We start from the raw sequence: 20,036 nt of genomic DNA, 5'->3' as shown, positions 1-20,036 counted from the left end.
GAAATGAAATTGATAAAGTCTTCTAATTCTTCTTTTGATGTTTATTCTTGCGATCGATTCTGTGATCTAAGTACAGAGTATTCTGCAGTCGAAGTTGCTCTTTTTCGTTTTGTATCTTACTTACGACTCCAGCTTGTTTCTTTTGATGTGAATTAATAATGCGTAACTACAGTTAAAATTCACAGGATGCCTGTCACACCTGCTCCAGCACACACTCCCACACATACTTCCACACAGACACCCACATATGTACACTTGACTACTTCGTATGTAAGCTGTGTGTAGTGTGTTGTCTTATTGCCAGGGCTCATATAAGAATTAAGCCATAATGCTTTCAAGTGCGTCTCTGAAAATGCAAAAACTTGACAAACGCAACATGACAAACATAAATAACCAAAACGAGAATGCGAATGCGACTGCGAATGGGAATGAGAGCAACAACAATTTTATGATGTGCTGTGACAAAAACAACGAAAACAACAGCAGCAACCAACAGAAGGTTTTTCAACAACAGTAAAAACTAACAACTCAGTCAAGTCGCCGGTGACATACGACAAGAGTCAAGGAAAAGAGAGAGAGAGATAGAGAGCGAGAGAGAAAAAGTGCTGGAAAAACACAAACGAAATGCTGAAGAATGGGCTAACAATCCAGATACACCTACAGCTAGCAAACCCCCCTACAAAAGTTAACCCCTAACTCGACCCACTCGACACTACATCCCTACTAAATATTTTATTGCAACGTGGGCTCGGGGGCACGCGGTGCAAAAGAAAATTGGAATGCCACAGAGACGATGACGATGACGAGGACGACGACATGAGGAGAAAAATATTTAAATGACATTTACTCACTCACTCTAGCTGCGAAGGTAAAGGGTAAAGAGTAAAAGGAAACGAGGGGGAGCAACAGCTTAACTAAATTGCATAAAATTTATTTAAATGATAAAGGTTTGCCGAGGGGGGGAGAGAGAGAAGGGCTTAAGCTTTAAAACAATAACTATGCAATATGTACAGACGGCTGCTAGCATTTTACCTACAGACGACACATTGCAAAGTTCCTCTTCCCCTTCCTCTGCTTCTTCCGCCTACTAAACCATAGGAGCAGACTAGGAGTAAAACCATCTATGCTCCATCCTCCTCATCTGTGTCAGGCAAACTGTCGTCAGTCAGCTTAAATTTATTGCTTCCTTATGTTGTGTTGCGTTATGAAAATAAATACCTTGCCTCACACACACACACACACAGACAGAGACGCCTCAGCTGGCCATGTGTGAGTGTGAGTGTGTGTATTGGTGTATGATCTCTCTCCCCCGCTGAAGCTTCAACTTGAACTTTTCATGCCCATATTTTATGCGACTCCCTATGCGCACTTTTAAAATATTATCTTATTTTTTTGCTTTTCTTTTCTGTTTGTTGTGCACAACTTTTGTAAAAATTTTTGATATTTTTTTGGTGCCAGTTTCGAGGCTCTAAATTTTGTTTTTTGTTTTTTACTCTGACTTCTGACAGTCCTTGAAGCAGACACTCTTCGACCCACACTCTCATACTCCTACGACGAGTTCAGACTCTGTCTCTGCTTCTGCCTGTTGTGCATGACCTCGTTTTTAATGGCGTTTGTTTTGAAGCGGGATTTCCGCTTTGCGGAAAGGGTTTTATGACTGCTTTTTATGGCCATTTTCAACACACACAGACACACACACAAATATGCACATACTTGTACACACACTCATCCAAACATTCATATTTCGTTATATTCGGATATCATTTATTTAAAGTTTGGTTTGCTTTATGACAGCCTCTGTCGTATTTTCGGGCTGCACGTGGCGTATGCGTAATATGCGACGACCTACTTAGTTAAATCAAAAATGCATTGCGCAAGCAATCAATGTGAATTTGCCAATGTATCCGGGTGAATGTATCTGTGTCTGTGTTTGTGTCTATGTACGAAATTCGGGCAACAATAATTTCCAGTTTTAAGCTACAATTTGGCATTGCCTCAAAAATCATTAAAGTGGAGCAAATGAATAAACAAATCAATCTGCTGTTTAAATATACATTTATTCAGTCCAAAAGCAGCCGAATGACATAATTAAGAATGCATTTGAAATTGCTGACAATATTTATTTAAATACATTTATTTGCTCGCAATGGGGCAAATCAAATTTCAGTCTTTAAATAATGAAATAAGTAATCTTTAAAGTTTATTGAATATTTAAATTGGTCCGCTTTCGTATACGAGTATATCAGCAGTTGCTAATTGCTTTTTGAATATTTAAGTAAATTGTCTCAATAAACGAAAATCATAAAATGTCAAAGTATGAGAGGAGGTCAAATGTTTTGATTTATATTCAATTTAAGGTTTTAAAGTAATATTAAATTATACCTTTTAAGGTCTAATTTAATTTATTTAATTGCCATTTATTTACTTTTTGTAATAAACATAAGTTTATCACATTAAGTTGGCATTGTTTCATATTCTGTGTCTGTATTTGCCATTTACCAATTTAACATAAATATCGATTATTTGAATCCATCTTTTAAATGACACAAAACAAATCAGCAACTGCTTTTGAATTGTTTTCACATTTGATTGCTGTTCGATTTATCCCCGAACTTACCCATTCTATTAATTATGTAAAATTGTTACACAAATAAAACGAAAATGGACCAAACATATGACAACAAATTGCCGACTGTCTGCCGCCTCTCTCTCTCTCTCTCTGACCAATCTGGTGATTTTATCTATCGGTTGGTCAGTCTGTCCGTCTGTCCCTCTGTCTATTTGTCAATTTGTTCTTGTGTCTGTCTGATGCTGTTGCCAATATTGAATTTGAAATTAAAACGCCCCAATAGGCAAATGGACAATTGGCCGCCTGGCAACAGTTGTGTCAAATTGGCCAGTGTCGCCATCCCTTCTCCCTTCTCTCCTCTTCCCTTTCTCCCTCTCCCCTTTTGGACTGAATCGTGAAATCTGCATGTGTTAATTACTGATGCTGGGGCGCTGGTCAAGGGGTCGCTACCGACGCAAAAAATTGTCAACATGGCGACTGGTGGAGAAGCTGACAATGCAAGCTGCTGGCGTTGATTTATAAACCCGATACTAGGGAGGATGATAGGTATGGAAAGCGGGGGAGGAGGTGGAGAATGGCCACTTGAATTTGCATTTACCTACAGCAAAAACAAATAAACGTCTAATCGACTAAAGGGCAGAGCATTTGGTTGCTGGCATCAACTGTTGCCGCTCAGACAGCAACAAATTATGTGACGTAACAGCTGCCAGAACTTTGATACTCATTGGGGGAGAGAGAGAGATAGAGAGAGAGGGCAAGAGGAAGAGGAGGACATATAAAAGTGATGCTGGCAATAAACAAATAAAACTCAGTTTGGTCGAGTGAAATTGATTTTTTGCGCCTAATCAAAAACGAATTAATTTCAGTCGCATGTGACAAACACATTTTTGGGGGCACATTTATTTTGATTTTTACCCCGAACTCTCTTTTGGCTCTTCCTATCTAAGCCTAACTCCAATTGATTAAATTGGCATGAAATGAAATTTATGTAGCCTGCTCATTTTTTTGGTGGTTGCAAGGTGTTTCCACTGGGATGCTCCCCCCAATGGACCGATGCTCGCTTCCTGTCTGTCCTGTCCATCTACTCACCCTTGTTGGAGGCTTTTGGCTAAAGTAGTAGCTCGATTAAAGCTTCACCAAAATGTTGCGGTAGCGATGCGTCATTCTTAAGGATTTCACTTGACTTCTGTAGACAAAATGGATACGAATAAGGGATGCTGCGTGAGTGACGTCATAACAAGGCTCTCAATTAGTAATTTTTGGTTACAATGTAATTAAACAAAAGTATTTTCCAATGTTATCTGTTTAAACTCAATTTTTCATAAATTATAGGATTGAATAGAATCCCCATACATTTTATATTGCTGTATGAATGACAAATTAACATTTATTTTATTTGGTTTTCATTTCATAGAAAGAACTTTGGATTTTAACATAAAATAAACAAGTAAGAAAGTTACAGTCGAGTGTGCTCGACTGTGAGATACCTGCTACCCATTTTAATAAAGGCAAAATATTGCGGTATCATTTTCAAAATATACCGAAAATACTAAAAAATACTAAAAATATACCAAATTGTATGTTTGGTATATCGATATAGTACACCATTCAAAATATACCATAGACGGCGCAATGTGCCAGATTGTCGGGCAAAGCAACTAAGACCCCTAGTAAGTAGGCGTTTTTCCCATACAAAAGTATTTCCTAAATAACTTCGACAATTTTTATTTGATCGCAACCAAATTTTCAGAAATCATAACTACTATAGTAATTATTGTATATACCAAAATTCGTAGCTCTAGCTTTAAAATTACACTTGTTATTCGATTTTTTTGATTTGCGGGGGCGGAAGTGGGCGTGGCAAATATTTGAAACAAACTTGATCTGCGTGCAAACATAACAAATGCTGTCGAAAAAAAATTATAGCTCTATCTCTTATAGTCTCTGAGATCGAGGTGTTCATACGGACAGATGGACAGACACACAGACGGACAGACGGACATGGCTATATCGTCTCGGCTGTTGACGCTGATCAAGAATATATATACTTTATAGGGTCGGAGATGCCTCCTTTTACCTGTACATACATTTCCTGCCGGCAAAAAGTTATAATACCCTTCTAACCTATGGGTAGCGGGTATAATAATGAAATAAATTAAAGCTTTTTGCAAACGGTATGGATACTCTTACGACTCTGTGTGACGACTGACTCTTCTTCATGTCGCTACATTTTCGTATTCTCCTGAAAGCTACTAAATTATCGATGTGCTAGGCAGAGAAATGTTATGTTATGGAAGTCATAGTTAATGATTGTTTGTAATCTAGGGTTAAAAACTACATTTTAATACTTTGCAAGAACTTTTGCGAACCCTCAGAATTTTCTTAGTCCACCGTAATTTTCTATTATTATACGACTTTATAGTTTGAACATTAATATAATAATGAATCAAGAGTTTGTATCGATTTATAAAATTACAATTTTTAAAATTGAAATATTACAGTTAAACTGATTAATAATAATGATAATATTAATAAATAATAATAATATTATGAACAACTATTATTAGCTTAAACAAATATATTTAAAGCACATCTATATTTTATTATTATTATTTTACAAAGTTAGATAGAAATCGTCAATCTAAAGGGCAAATCTAAATATATCGACGACTAGAAACTAATTTAGCCGATTTATAAAATTACAATTTTTAAAATTGAAATATTACAGTTAAACTGATTAATAATAATAATAATATTAATAAATAATAATAATATTTTGAACAACTATTATTAGCTTAAACAAATATAATAAAGTACATCTATATTTTATTATTATTATTTTACAAAGTTAGATAGAAATAGTCAATCTAAAGAGCAAATCTAAATATATCGAAGACTAGAAACTAATTTAGCCTTCAACTTTAATTCAATTTTAATTTTTTTAATACTTACTGCATTCATTTTATTAATATGGAAATTTGCATACCCAAGGTATTATGTATATTTCTTGGCAATCTGGTATATTTTTTTGTAATCTATGGTATATTTTGAATATAGTACTATATCAAATCAATATGGTCTTTGATTTAATTCAGTATTTTTCAACTCAGTAGCATATCATTACACCAAATATAGTATTCGTTACAAATCTGTATTTTGTCGGCCTATTAATTTGGTATATTTTTATAATAATGCTGCACTGAATAATACTGCTTTTATTGAAAATGGATACGGGGTGCAAAAAATGTATCTTTTATCTATATAAAATATATTTTTATTTTTAAATTCTAAGTCATGTTCTGGATACTTTAAGCAAATTTATAAATTTAATAAATGTTTAAAAAAATGAATTTTTTGTTATTACTTTATTGTTGAGCACTTAAAAGAACTCGGTTAAACACAGATAAAATATTGCTGGTTTTAGGGCAACGATAAGTTCAATGCACCATTTCAAAAATTAAAATTGTGCCACTGTTGTGTATTTATTGATTTTTATTTGCTGCCGTTGCCTTTGTTGTCGTTTTTATTGTTGTTGTTGTTGTTCTTCGCTTCGGCTGTGACGGGGGCGTGGCAGTTTATAGCGTGCAGTTCAATTTCATTAACGCGCACAGAGCACTAAAATCAATAGTAATTAATATGAGTACTTGACTAAACCACCAACCAACCCCAGGCTAACACTTCACGAGCTTTTTACCAAACATTCCAATAACTAAACTGAACTACCTTCTGCCTCCCAGTCACCCCACCCCCTCCCCAATCCACGGCACAACAAAAGCACACAACAGAACAACAGACCACAAATCAAAAATCAAATATTAAGCGAGCTAAATGCGAGGGCGTGTGGGGCATTCAGGAAGTTCACATGTGTGTTTGTGTGTGTGTCTGCCTGAGTATGCGGATGTATGCATGTGTGTGTGTCTAAAATAAATACGCTTTAGCCATGAAAATCCCTTTTAATTGCCACGCAACGGCCAAAGGATTTGCACACAAACACAGAAACAGAGAGACACTGAGGCCGTAGACAGGAGGCTGAAGCCATGCACAGAGGACGATAGGACAACTTTGACTGGCTGGACAGCAGCCTGCTTCCTCCTCCTTCCTTCTACCCACGATCCCTGGCCACAGCCAAGTGGGATTTAGTGCAAATTGCAAAGTGTAACTTGTTTTTACGAAAAAGCACTTTAGCGCATTAGAACCCACGGCAGGGACCCCAACGGGGTCAAACACAGCAGCGGACGGACGGACAGACGGAGAGACAGTCGGTGGGGGTAGAAAGACAGGCTGGCAGTCAGGATACCAAATCTATGGTATGGACAGTTGTCGATGATTAGAAACGTACCCCAATACGACAACGGTGCGTGAGACAGCATATTGGAAAGCTCTTCTTGTTGCTGCTGCATGTTGCATGTCCGCTACATGACTGGCAACAGCAACAACATTGAGAGTTGCATTTGCAGTATGCAGCAGCAATGTCCTGGCTGCATGCTTATACATCCTTTGCAACGAACATGCACAAACAAGTACATGCATGATGAGAATGCTGAGCCATTGTCTATGTTTCTGTGTGTGTGTGTGTGTGTGTTGCAGAGTGTGTGAACGGCTAAAGGCTTTTGCTTCTGCTTTTGCTTTGGCTTTGCAGCTCAGACAACTTTCATTAAACAAGCAACATTAATTACATTAAAGGTTTTGAATACATTATGATGTTAGCTTGGTAATTGAAGAGCGCAGACGATTTGCAGCGCCAAAACAGAATTATAGTAGACAGAAGACGACTATTCTAATGGAGATGCATTATTTGAACTAGTTATGCGTCTATTAGGCACTTAAGCTGGTTATGAATGAAACAACTTAAGCATCGCCACACAGTCAATGACATAATACAATGGACAATTACCGACCATTTTAGTTACAAATTTGAATTTTAAATAATATCCAAATGAATCGACGAAAACAGAGCCTCAGTTTCTGCTCGATTGATTTGTCATCAATCATGCCGATTGACTTTAATTTTGAGCCATAAACTAATTGCAGCTTAAGCCGCTTTCATTGTTCCACTATAAATAAAAGTGAGTTGTATATTTACATAAATTGATTGAATTGTCATATTCTTTCTCGCACTACTTTTTGCTCATCCCATGCAATTTGGTTGCTATTGGAAATGATTGAAATGAAAATTAATTGAAGACAATGGCGGTCAAAATGCATTTTCAATTAATATTCATTCTTTATGACAACATATTCATGTCCCCCACGCACACACAACTCAGTACAACACTCACTCACTCATACACAGATACCCATTAAAGTAAATTTGCCGTTATGATTTAAGGTGTCATGATGGTCCATTGTCATAAGTGCCATTGTCCATTAAATGCTTCGACGATCCCCCGCTGAGTGCGCAACTGCATTTTAATCAACACACACACACACACACAGAGAGAAGGGGCGAAATATTTGATTTTTGGCTTGATTTTTTGTCACCACTCACTTTATTGATTATAGAAATTTAATTTCGTTTCGATGTTTTTTTTTTTGCCTTTTAACGGCATCAGAGATGAGTGCGTGAGTGCCGACCAAAAATAGAAAGAGTAAATTGACGAGAACAAATTCTGATGAAAAACTGATTTGTTTTATTTTGATTTGATTTTGATAAATACTGTGAAAATTATGGTAACTTATTCGGTCTATGCATAATTCATACATAACTCGAATTTCACGAGTAAAGATAAATTCGATTTTCAACAAATAATAGAGAAATTTGACTTTGTCTTTTTTGGTGTTGTGCATAATTCGTATTCGCAGAATTTCGATCAAACTATTCACCATCAATGCTTTATATTTTATAAAATTTATTCGCACGGTTTTTCGATTTTCCGTCCGTGTTTATGTTTAAGTGGCACATCGATTTGGGAAGCGCCTCGCTATCATAATACGACACCGCCGCTGCGGCGAGCATATTTTCAAATTGACAACTCGATGGCCACAAAAAATGTGATTACTGTTTGCGTTTTGCCGGAAGCCAGAAAGCGTCGCGGAAATCACACCATGAATTTAATGAAAAACGGCAAATATCGAAAGAGCGCACAGAGGGCCGCCATTCATTCGATTTCTTTGTGGTTAGGGTTCGATTTTTGGTCGCCTGGTTGGTCGTCTGCCAGGCGGCTCGACTCGACTCCAATCGGCTCGGCTTGGTTCAGGCCATAATTGTTTGCAAAAAGTTTATGCACGTAGCGATAGCGTACATCAAAAATGGTGCACTTGCTCCTCCCTCGCTCGCTCTTTGTTGAAATCTCCTTTGGCCTAAACTTCAGATATAAAACGCCAAATTGCACCATTAAGAAATTCGTTGCGCATCAGTGAGCATTTAAAATGGAGGAGCAGGTCCAGGGTCCAGGGTCCAGAGTCCACATAAATAATAGTTATAAATACCTAGTGGTAGTAAACTTTGTCATTGAACCCCGCTGAGGTCCGAAATACTTGTACACTTAGCAACACAAACAACGAAGAAGCTATCTGAGAAATACCACGAAGTGAACACGCTCTACAATTCTTTGGATTCATAGATTTACTTGAATTTTATAATTTATAATTTGCAATTTGCACTTTGCACATGCAATATTTAGTAAAAATACAGAAAACAATATTATAATTATTATCGTGTTTAATATAAAATTAAGCAATGTTTACGCTCTACAAGACTTAAGATTTAATATTTGATTATTATAGTTTCGAATTTAACATTTACAACAATAAAGTATCAGTAAATATATTCAAACTAAATAAATATTATTAAATTGATTTAAATATTTTCTCATTATTATCTTTAATGTAAACGTAACGATAGTTGTAACGATGATAACGATAGTAAATAAATTTAATTTACTACATTACCTATTTATTTATTCACAATTAAATAAATATTATACTCTACTTATTTTAAACATTATTTCTAATGATTGAAAATACAAATGAATAGATACAACAAATATTATTATTTAATGATATGATCAATATCTATATATTTTGATATTCACAATTAAGATGTTGTCGTATGCTTTCAGTAATGCAACATAGTATATAGGGTATTATAATGCGGCCAAAAGCAAATGGCAAGTCCACAGTGAGTCCAAGGATGAAATCAGCGCACGTCAGCAGAAAAGTTGCCAGCGCACTTTGTTGCTTCCTGTGTGGAGGGGTTTTTGGACCGCTTTGGTAATCACTTGAATATTACGTAGCGGAAATCGAAAAGTACGCTGGAAAATTTTTCAGCGCTATCTCTCGCTCGGTGTCTACAAGTGCGGAGGAAGACGATGATGCTGATGCTGCCGCAGCTTATGACAATAATGAAAGCGTTTTGAATGTGCGCCAGTCGCCATCAATTTGCAGCTTTTGGCTCGCCACTGCAGAAATGACAAAAATTGTAGGTAGAACTGGAAATGCTGGCAGAAGAGGTGGCTGGTGGGGGAGGAGGAAAGTGTGCAAATGGCGGCCGGAAGTGGCAGTGCTGCAAATAAAATGGCGGCGCCTTCAACATTTCTTCCGTTTGCTGGCATCGCATTTTGGTCATTTTTGCGGCGCCATTGAACAATTTGGTTTGTGTTTTGCAAGTTGTCGCAGGTTGCTCATAATGCTGATGACGATTGGGAGAGGGGTAGTGGGGTGAAGGGTGAGAGGCAAGGCAACCCTAATTTTGTGCTTGGCTGACTCCATGGCGCCGCTTTGGCCGTCGCATCTTGTTTATGGCACATAACTAATATGCTGTAAAATAAGTGAGAATCTACAGCTTCGTTTTTTTTTCTTTTGTGTTGGCAAGTTTCGGTTTAAAAACACATTTACCATCATCTTGTGGTGCAATGAAGTGAAGTGGAGAATTTGGCGACAACAATAAATGCAGTGACAATTTACCAAAAGCGAATAATAACGCCAGCCAGACGAGATAAGATAAATTTAGTTTTGATGGGAAAAACAATCCAAAAAACAAACTCAAGTAAACGAAATGAAAGACTGCAAAATCTCAGTTATTCATTTGCAAAGCTACAGGTAGAAGAAGCTGCTTAATAACGAAAACAGCAAAATGAAAATGATTAAATAAAATGCGGTAGAGTAAACTAAAAGGAACTAATACTTAAGATAATAATCCTAAAAGGGATTTTTGTGAAACTCTTAAATGAGGAAAGAACGTGCAAAGTAAAAAACTAAAAAATGATAATAATTAAAACACGCTACAGTCGAGTGAACTGGACTGTGAAATACCCCCGATCCAGTTTTAATAAATGCAGAATAGAGTAAGCAGTATTTAAGTTAAAATATACCAAATGAATATACCAGAAAATACTGAATTATACTGAAATGTATATTTAATATATCAATATAATATTACTAATCTAAAATAAAGTGCAAAATATACCAGTTTGTAAGCCGACAGTGTTGTTTATTATATATACCAAATTTATACTATATGTCTAAGAAAAACTAAAAGGGATATGTATGTATATGTATAGCAATATATAGCCCACGGTATATTTTGGTATTCGTTCTAAATTCAAAATTATTATAAAAATTATTTCCCATTTATTATTTCATTTTATAGTTGTGTATTATGACCTTGTATGTACATATAATATAACATTCAATATTAGAATCACCACTGAAGATTTTCTTAAGAGTCCAGAATTTATTGAATGTCTTGATCCAATATGGAATTTATTAAAATATGTCCCTTACACAATGCGTATTATATGTTCTCCTATTGCCAATACAAATAAGAGCAGGACAATGCATCATCTCTCAACTCCAACTTAGCTACTTAAGTGCATTATTTATGACATACAAATATTTTATGCAACTGTTTCTCCATGCATAATGCAAATTGCTAACCCAAAACGATGACAACTCTGACCTTAACTCGATTGCACACATGAAACGCATGAAACTCTTTTTGTATTTGGGCAACTTTTTTGTGGACATTTTGCCATTGCCGTTGCTGTTGGCCCTACCACTATTCAGCTTAGCTCTAGCTGCTTTCATGTTCGAGTCCTTTACAACAAAGAGCATCCCATTCAATGGTGGAAAACGCAAACAATTGTAATGACAAAACCAAACTAACCACACCAAGCGAATGCCATGGAGATAGAGACGCATGGATAAATGTCGAATGAGTATGTGTGTGTGTGTATGTGCGAGTGTGTGGAGATCGCACTAGATGCTTAGAGATGGATGGCCGCTTGGCTGGACGCAACGAGTTTTTATACAATGGCACTGTGAAAATATAAAAATCTGCTAAAATCATTCATGAGGCTTCCAAAAATTCCACACAGACACACAGAAAACTGACAAAACTGACAGCGAGCGAGAGTCAGGCATTGAAAGAACAGAGAACTGTGCGATAGTGTTAGATAGCAGCATATACCATATGAGATAGGGGTAGCAAAAGAGAGATAGGAATAGAGGAAATAGTGGTAGAGGCAGAAGAGTCTAAACAAAAAGCAAAATGTTGTGCAGGGAAACATGTTGACGAAAATTGCACACAAACTGCTGAGCGAGTTGCGAGGTTTTGTTAGGGACAATGGTCACAACACACACACACATTCACACACATAAATGTACACACACACTCTCGCACATACAAGAGACATGGTTGACGCCCAATGGATGGGCGTTTAAATAAAAATCTGATTAATTTCTTTTATGTGCTTTGGGTTTTTGTGTCATTGTGTTGCGGCCAAGAGACTGAGCCAGAACCCAGAACCCAGAACCCAGAGACTGAATCACAATACCAAATCCAGAACCCATAGCCAAAAGTCAGGGAAAAGGTGGCAGGAAGCAAGGATAAAATGGGCAGTGACATGTTTTGTGCGGGGCGCATGACATGTGGCATATGGCAACACACAAACACACAAACATTGAGGGACAGAGACACTTTCTACATGCACAGCTGCATGTCAAAGGTCGCCCGGAAACATTGTGGCACTCGGGGCCACAGATTCCTGTGCCTTGCCCCCATGTTGCAAATTCAGTGCGCAGCAATCTTGGATTTGAGCTATTGATATGTGAAAGAAAAGATATCTGATAGCAATCTGGCAATGTTAAGAGGAAATCCGTTCGGTTTGATAAATTCGAAATGGCATTTTAAGGAATTAGAGACAAACATTCAAAGATCAAAGTGCGAGTTTAATTAATCAATTTTAAAAAGGCCTAAAAAAAAAGAGCAACAAAGTGGAAAAGTTAGATAAGCTTACATTTAAGTTGCTGGTATAAAAAAATAAAACTTTTGGTTTGTCATTAACATTCCGTATAAAAAACCATTAGAATTAGAAAATATAAAATATATGAAAATCAATACTTTTAATAAAATCCATTGTTATTCATTATTTCTACATATTGTGATGGAAGGCTTAAGTGGTATTTTTTTATGAATATCTGGTATATAGTATTTTTGTTTGTATATGTTTAATATTAATTATTTTTGAAATTAAAGTCAAAATAATAATAGAGTCTCTCTTACTGTTAATCATAGTACATGTTCGAACAAATATACAAATATTTATAATGTTGCTTATATTTATTAATTATAATATAAAGAACACTGTTATCAAAGGCTAACGATTCTTTGTTTATATTTATGTTTTTGAAATGTACATTTTTTTCAACGAACATCACATTTATGTTGAAAAATAGTGAACGACTTGTTTTGTATTATCTTTAATACATATAGCACTTAATATGTGTTTACGATTTTTTAATAGCAGCAGCTTAATGGCCTTGGTAATCAGTTGGTCAACAATGTTTTGGTCAAATGTCTCGTTAATGGAAGATAACTAAGAGCTGGTCACACCTTTTGCCACAGACAGACAGCTTCATTTCCATATGTCAACTCTCATTTTCGGCCAGTTATCGGCATTAACTAAGCGTTAACAAAAGTTCACACGTAACAAAATTATCTTTGGGCTTTTCCGTTTCCCAGAACCAACCTAAGCCGAACTCAAACTCCGAGCGAGACTAAACAATGAGCCCGAAAAGTGTGACGGCATTAGCAGAAAGCAGCTTTGGTTAAATTTCGAATTTGGAGTTAAGTATCGTCTTTGGCTCAATCAATGGCATCGCATCGCATACGAGTCGACTTTTTCCTCCTCCCGTTGACTCTTGGCTGTCACACAATCGTCTGGGGCTTGAGCATTATGGTAGAAATGTCTTCTAATGACTCATAAGATTAAAAAGTAATTTTCTTGTTATGCGACGCAAACGATTTTTGTTCCACCGTTAATTTTTATACATATTAATATTGGAAAATGCTGCCACAAGAAAAAAACGAAAGAAAAGAAATAAGAAAAGAGAGAGGGAAAAACAAGATACTGAAGCAACCGAATAAACATAAATTTGATGCACAAAATTGGGTCATTATTGGCAGCACCGTTCGCTGGGTTTTCCAATAATATTATACTTTTTTTTTCTTGCTCCTCCAACTTCGGCTGCTCATTCTCTGCGTCTTGCCCATTACTTGTCTTGGGCGGCGCGTAAAATTACGCCAAACAAATTCATAATTTTCGTTGTATTTCTTTTTATGATTAGCACGCCCTAACCGAAACCCCAAGCGTGGAGAGGGCGACACAATTTGCGCCCATTTATGTTCATTTGCTTGTTGGTTGGGGGGATGGAAGGGAGCAACGGAGGTAGGGAGAGTACGACAGTTCTTAATTATTAGCCGGGCTTTTTTATGGCCCGACAGAGTGGGTGGGCCAAGTACGTGGACACGATAACTTTAAGAGACAGAAGGCCATCAGAGGGAGCAGCAGAGACAGACAGAGGGACAGACCTATTTCTGTGGTTTCCAATTCAACGCACTCTCAATTAGAACGTCCAATAAATAGTCCGACTGGGGCGACACTTGTGCGACACTTGGTGGATGTCTGGGGAGGGATCTGCTTTGACTCTGGGTGCCATGTGGCCTGTATCGCACATTAAACTAATTAACAATTAAACTGCCAGCCTCGGCGAAGAAACAGATCTCGACACCACAACAGAAATATGCTGCCCATTAAAAAACGCCTAATGAATTAATAATAAAATATATTTTTAAGTGTCTTGCAGCCAGTGAATGAATAAATGGCTTCTTAAACGATGGTTGCCTCAATTCCAAATGCCAGCCCGAACATTATCAACATTATGTCGTCTACTAATGAGCAACTTTGGCATGTGTTTGTGAAATAATGTTTTTTGGCGTTTTACAAATTTTTGTTTTATCGATTTAAAAGCTTGGCGCTATTTCCGTAGTTAGCCTCATATTATTTAATTAACTAAGTTGACATCTGGAAATAAATATTGAACCCTTTCTGTCAAATTATACACGGGATCGTTTTATTTATAGTTTCCATGATGTAAATGTAAATTGTACAAGTAGGGAAAGTCTCGTTTGCTAGATTGTGTGAAGCCCGCTGTCCATTTTGAACAAAAACAAAAGTGGTATTACTCTTAAATATACCGGAATTGTATATTGAAGTACTAAAATATACCGGAGGCTATATTTGGTATATCAATAAACTATTAAAATATACCGTATGGTAATAGGATACCATAAATATCATAAAATATAAATAGTATCACAATAAATAACACTAGCCCTGATTTTTTTTAATTTGTCTGTCTATGAAGACTTGATTTAGTAATAATTCAACAAGATAAATACAAAAGAGTTGAATCAAAATCCTACAATATATGAACCTTCTCATTATATGAATCAGTAATTACAACATGGAGATGAATTCGGTGTTGACTTTAAGAGAATTGTATGGTTATATTAATATTAAATAAATGCGTAAGTTATTCACTGAATATAATTTGACACAAAACTAAAAGAAACAAGTAGTTTAGTGACATTGATATTGCAAACAAAAAACAAAAAATACTTTGAAGTACTTCCATACAAAGTAATGCTTTGTAATTAGCTTTATCTGCAAAACGCCAGCAACAGCGAGAAAAACGTGCTGAAGAAATAGGCTTAGGACAACTCCACAAAACCGAGGCTGGGCTAGCATTATACCTGGAATTGGCTCTTTATGGCATTATCATCTTACGTATTGCTTATCGAAGTCAGGGCTAAAGAACGAGGGATGCAGGCGATGTGGACAAACCTTTCATTGTCTTTTCATTTCATTTGAAAATGGCTAAAGCTAAAACCCATTGCTGTCCATAATCAAGGCAAATCCTTGCCTAATGCCAGTTTTGTGTCACACACACCGGTTGCCAGCAAGGGGGAGAGCGAAAGAAGAGTGGAGGAAGGGGCAGGCACATTGTCATTGTCATAGCTCTATGGAGCGCTTTCACCTTCTGTGGACTAACATAGCTGTGGCGATGGCGGTGGCGGTGTCTGAGGCTGTGGCGGTGGCGGTGACGGCTGCTGCTGATGATGTCCTCTTTTGGATGTCTGTAAAGGCGATGGCTTGGTTTGATAGTGTGGTCCTGGCCCCGGGGCCACATGGCCCGCATCGACAGTCCTAGTCCTTGGCGATGGGTCCTTTTGCCTTTGCTGATTTCGCCGGCTTAATGTTATTTGTATGCCCGTTGTCCTTTTTAGTTTGCAGTTGTTGTTTCTAGGACTACAGCACAACAACAACAACAACAACTATGGCAACACAGCACAACACACAAAAAAGAAGTTGGCGTCGCTTTTGTGGTTGTTGCGATGTCTTCTTCCATGCCCAAAAAGCAGCTGAGTGTTGTCCTGTGTGTATGTGTGTGTGTCCTGGCAGCGTTGTCCTCTTCGGTAGGCGGGCGCATATGTGCGACTCAATATAGTTGTTCCTCTTTTGAGTGTTGTTGTTGCTGTTACTGCATGTCTGCGGTTGTCTTTTGGCTGCCTCGTTGTTTTTTTTTTTTTTTTGTGTTGTCCGCCAGCCCTGTTTGTTTGTTTGCTGAGCATGTCAACTTCTCCTCTTCTACGCTCTTGATTCTGCCTTTTTTTTCGTCTTTTGACTGTCCTGTGTGTTATCCTGCGTCCTGTGTTCAAATTTAATTGCTGTGGGAACTGCACATATGAGCCACTCAGAATCAGAATCAGACGCAGACTCAGACGCAGCAGATTGGATTTTCAATCAAAATGGTCAGCCTAGTGGCATTAAGAGATACCTCCAGAAACGCCTCTCTTAACCCTCCCTCCCCCTCTACGACGCGTGTTGTGCTTTTTTAATTTTTGTTAACAAAATATTATCGAATTTTTAATGGTCCCCCTGACAGCTCAAATAGCTTCATATTTCCAAAGGCGCCGTGGGCAATAACAAACAACAAATCACCCCCAAGAAACCCACGAGAAAAATGTGCAAGAAATCACAACCACTTGAAAAAGCACTTGTCCCATAAAAAAATTAAGTTAACTTTTCGATATAAAATCCTCTGTGTACTCCAATGTGAGGCTGTTCGGATTATTTAAAATTATAAAACAAGACAGCTGTTAAGAACAATCTTAATTCTTATTAAATATTCCAAAATGAAACTACTATAATGAGAATACTTTCATTTTATTACACAAACTTGTTCTTTATTTTATAGAAAATAATAAAGTTTATTATAAACTGATCTAATAATAAAAATAAAATGAAAACGAAAACAAATTAGTGGAAATTTAACTACTTTATAAATGTTTTAACACAACTTATTTAACAAAAAGCAAGTAGAGTAAATTAACTTACTAAAAAAAATGAAAATTTACTAAAAACAATTAACAATCTGTTAGAGCTATTTACATATACATGATCTTGTGACACTATTATGATTAACAATTAACAACATTATCAATTTTCAGAAATGCCTACTACCTAACATGTTTTATCATATTTGTGTTTTGACATTTTTATTTCTATTAAAAAATTCGATTTTCAAGAAACCTTTTCGAAGTACATACTATATATTTTGAATCGAATTCTTATTTCTTCTGATATTATCTTATTTCTGATTTTTCTATAATGTTACTCTAGTGAATCTGAAGATGTAAAGCTCTCTTGACTTTAGTTTTCGTGAGTGTTCTTCACACATATCTTTATCACTTTTCAGAACTTCTTAAAGTGAAGATGTTCTCACAATTCGAAGGTGATATTTATGGCCTACTTGCAATCATCATCACAGTCATCGTCGTGAAGAGAGTCTGAAAAGTTAGTTCAAATAGACTGTCAGGAACTTATGTCATTAGCCAATGCGGCGACAGCATATTTCGGCAATGATGAGGAGGGGCACAAAAAGCGAGAGGCAAAGTGTCGCATCCGCAATGCTCTGCCCCGAAAAGCATTCTGCATTCGGCATTCTGCATATTTGCAACGAGACGTGTATTAATGTCGATAAAAACTTGCTGTGCTGCATGCTGTATGCTGCATGCTGGATGCTACACACAATGCTTGGCCTCTTGGCTGCCGTCAGTTGGCTGCTGTAAAAACGGCAACATCATTATGCGGCAAACACTTAATTGTCGCTCATATCTACGGCAGGATTCGCTTCTAAATGTCGAGTTTCGACTGTTTGTGTTTTCGTTCGTTCGGCCATTTTCATTTTGAAATTGGCAAAAAGGCAGCCAACAGTCAGCAGCAAGTGAGCAGCAGTCGAATGGAGTCGCATTGTCAACGCAGTTTTGCGGTGCATGCCACTCGTTATGGTTTTGAAAGGGAAGGAGAGTTGAGTTTGGGGGCGTGTAACTGCCAACTACAACTGCCATCATTATCAGCAATAATCAGCGTGTTGTTGTGGCAACGGCAACCGAAACGCCAAATGTTGCGTAATGCATGCAACATGACTGCAGTTCGTATGCTGCGGCATCTGCCACACTGCCGCAAGTGCCACAGTCATGCAGCTGAACTATACAAATTAGCGTGGCTTTTGCAGCAGCAGCAAACAACAGTTTCTTAAGCAGCACAAATAATAAGCTGGATGTCTGATTACACATTGGGAAAGGGAGTCCGTGTAATTCAGTTGCTCAGCAATTCTCAACTCCGATTCCAACTCCAACTCTTTCTACAAATGTCCAGCTAAGCTGACAATCCCAACTAAAGACTATAGCTCGAGTTTTCCCAGACAAAGTCGATGATGGCATAGACAGACAACTCTAATCTGCTCACAGCTCTCTCCATAGCCATGGACACTCAGTGACTACGACTCAGTTGGCTAATAAATAGAAACCCTTTTGGTTTATTGGACAAACGCAGCCAGCGGCGCTTTTTCCTTGGCTTAGACAAAAGCAACAAAACTTTTTTGCTAATAAAGGTTTTGCTCTTATTTTTGCGAAAACATGGAAGTGAAGCTTGAGCAAAGAGTGAAGAAAACCCCTCACCGCAGACTCTACACAGAGAGAAAATATAATATATTTAATTAAGACCGAAACGAAGATTTAATTTTTAGAAAAGTTAAAGATTTTCATATATGAATGTTATTTTGAATTAATTGTATTATTGCTTGTGTCAAATCTTTCAAGCAAAGTTATTCAAAGAAACTTTAATAAAGAGTAAAATGCCAGCTACCCATTTTTAATAAAAGCTGTACTGTATCTCTCTAGAAATATACCATATGAATATACTACAAAATACTAAAATATACCGAAAACTATACTTTATATAATGATATTCTATAATATGGTGATATTGTATAATACCATTAATTTACATGCATAGTATTTCTATAAATCTACCAGATTAATTTTAGATCTGATTGAAAATAATAGTATTCAAGAAACTAAACTCTTCAAATTTTCTACAATTTTGATCAATTTGTTGGCCAAAACTAAAGATATTATTATTCTATTATATACCGAGGAGTATATTTGATATATCGATATACTATTGCATTAAAAAATTTCTAGATAGCTGAAAAATGTTTTATTTTGTTTTATATTTATATTTTTTAAATTCAATGGGAAGTGCATAAATTTTATTGAGACTTGATTTTTGGGTAGGAAAATTTAATTGGACAATTATAGTTTTCAAAACTCTAGATTTAAAATCGTTATTCAGAGGCGAAAAACTGATTGAGATCCAATAATTTACTTATAAATTGGAATTTTTTCTCCTCCTTAAATCTGATACTTGTCTTGCAAAAGTAATTTTTCTTTCAGTGTATAGAGACAATAGTTGGGACATTAAACAGTCAGCTCATTGTCGTGCCCTGACATGACGCGGCGTCAGTTTTAGTTTTTCCATCAACAGCAAAACAGACTCCAAGAGGCGGACATGCTGTGAATGAAGCCACTAGAAACTATAAGAGTGCATTGCCAGCTAAATACATTACAAGGGAGAGAGGGATAGAGAGTGAGAGAGACTCAGAAGTAGACATAACTGGAGGTCATTTTGCATAGAAGAAACATATAAATCTATATACACAGTGTTTTATGTGACGGAGCGAGACAGTGTAGACGATGATATACTCAAAGGAAAACCAGATACAAATGATGATGTACTACACTCAGAACTTAGACAGAGACAGGCGAAGAGATGTGCCT

The sequence above is a fragment of the Drosophila albomicans genome, chromosome 3 (assembly GCF_009650485.2).
Source record: "Drosophila albomicans strain 15112-1751.03 chromosome 3, ASM965048v2, whole genome shotgun sequence".
Classification (NCBI taxonomy): Eukaryota; Metazoa; Arthropoda; class Insecta; order Diptera; family Drosophilidae; genus Drosophila; species Drosophila albomicans.
The sequence above is the reverse complement of the archived record's forward strand: the minus strand, read 5'-3'. Positions refer to the sequence as shown.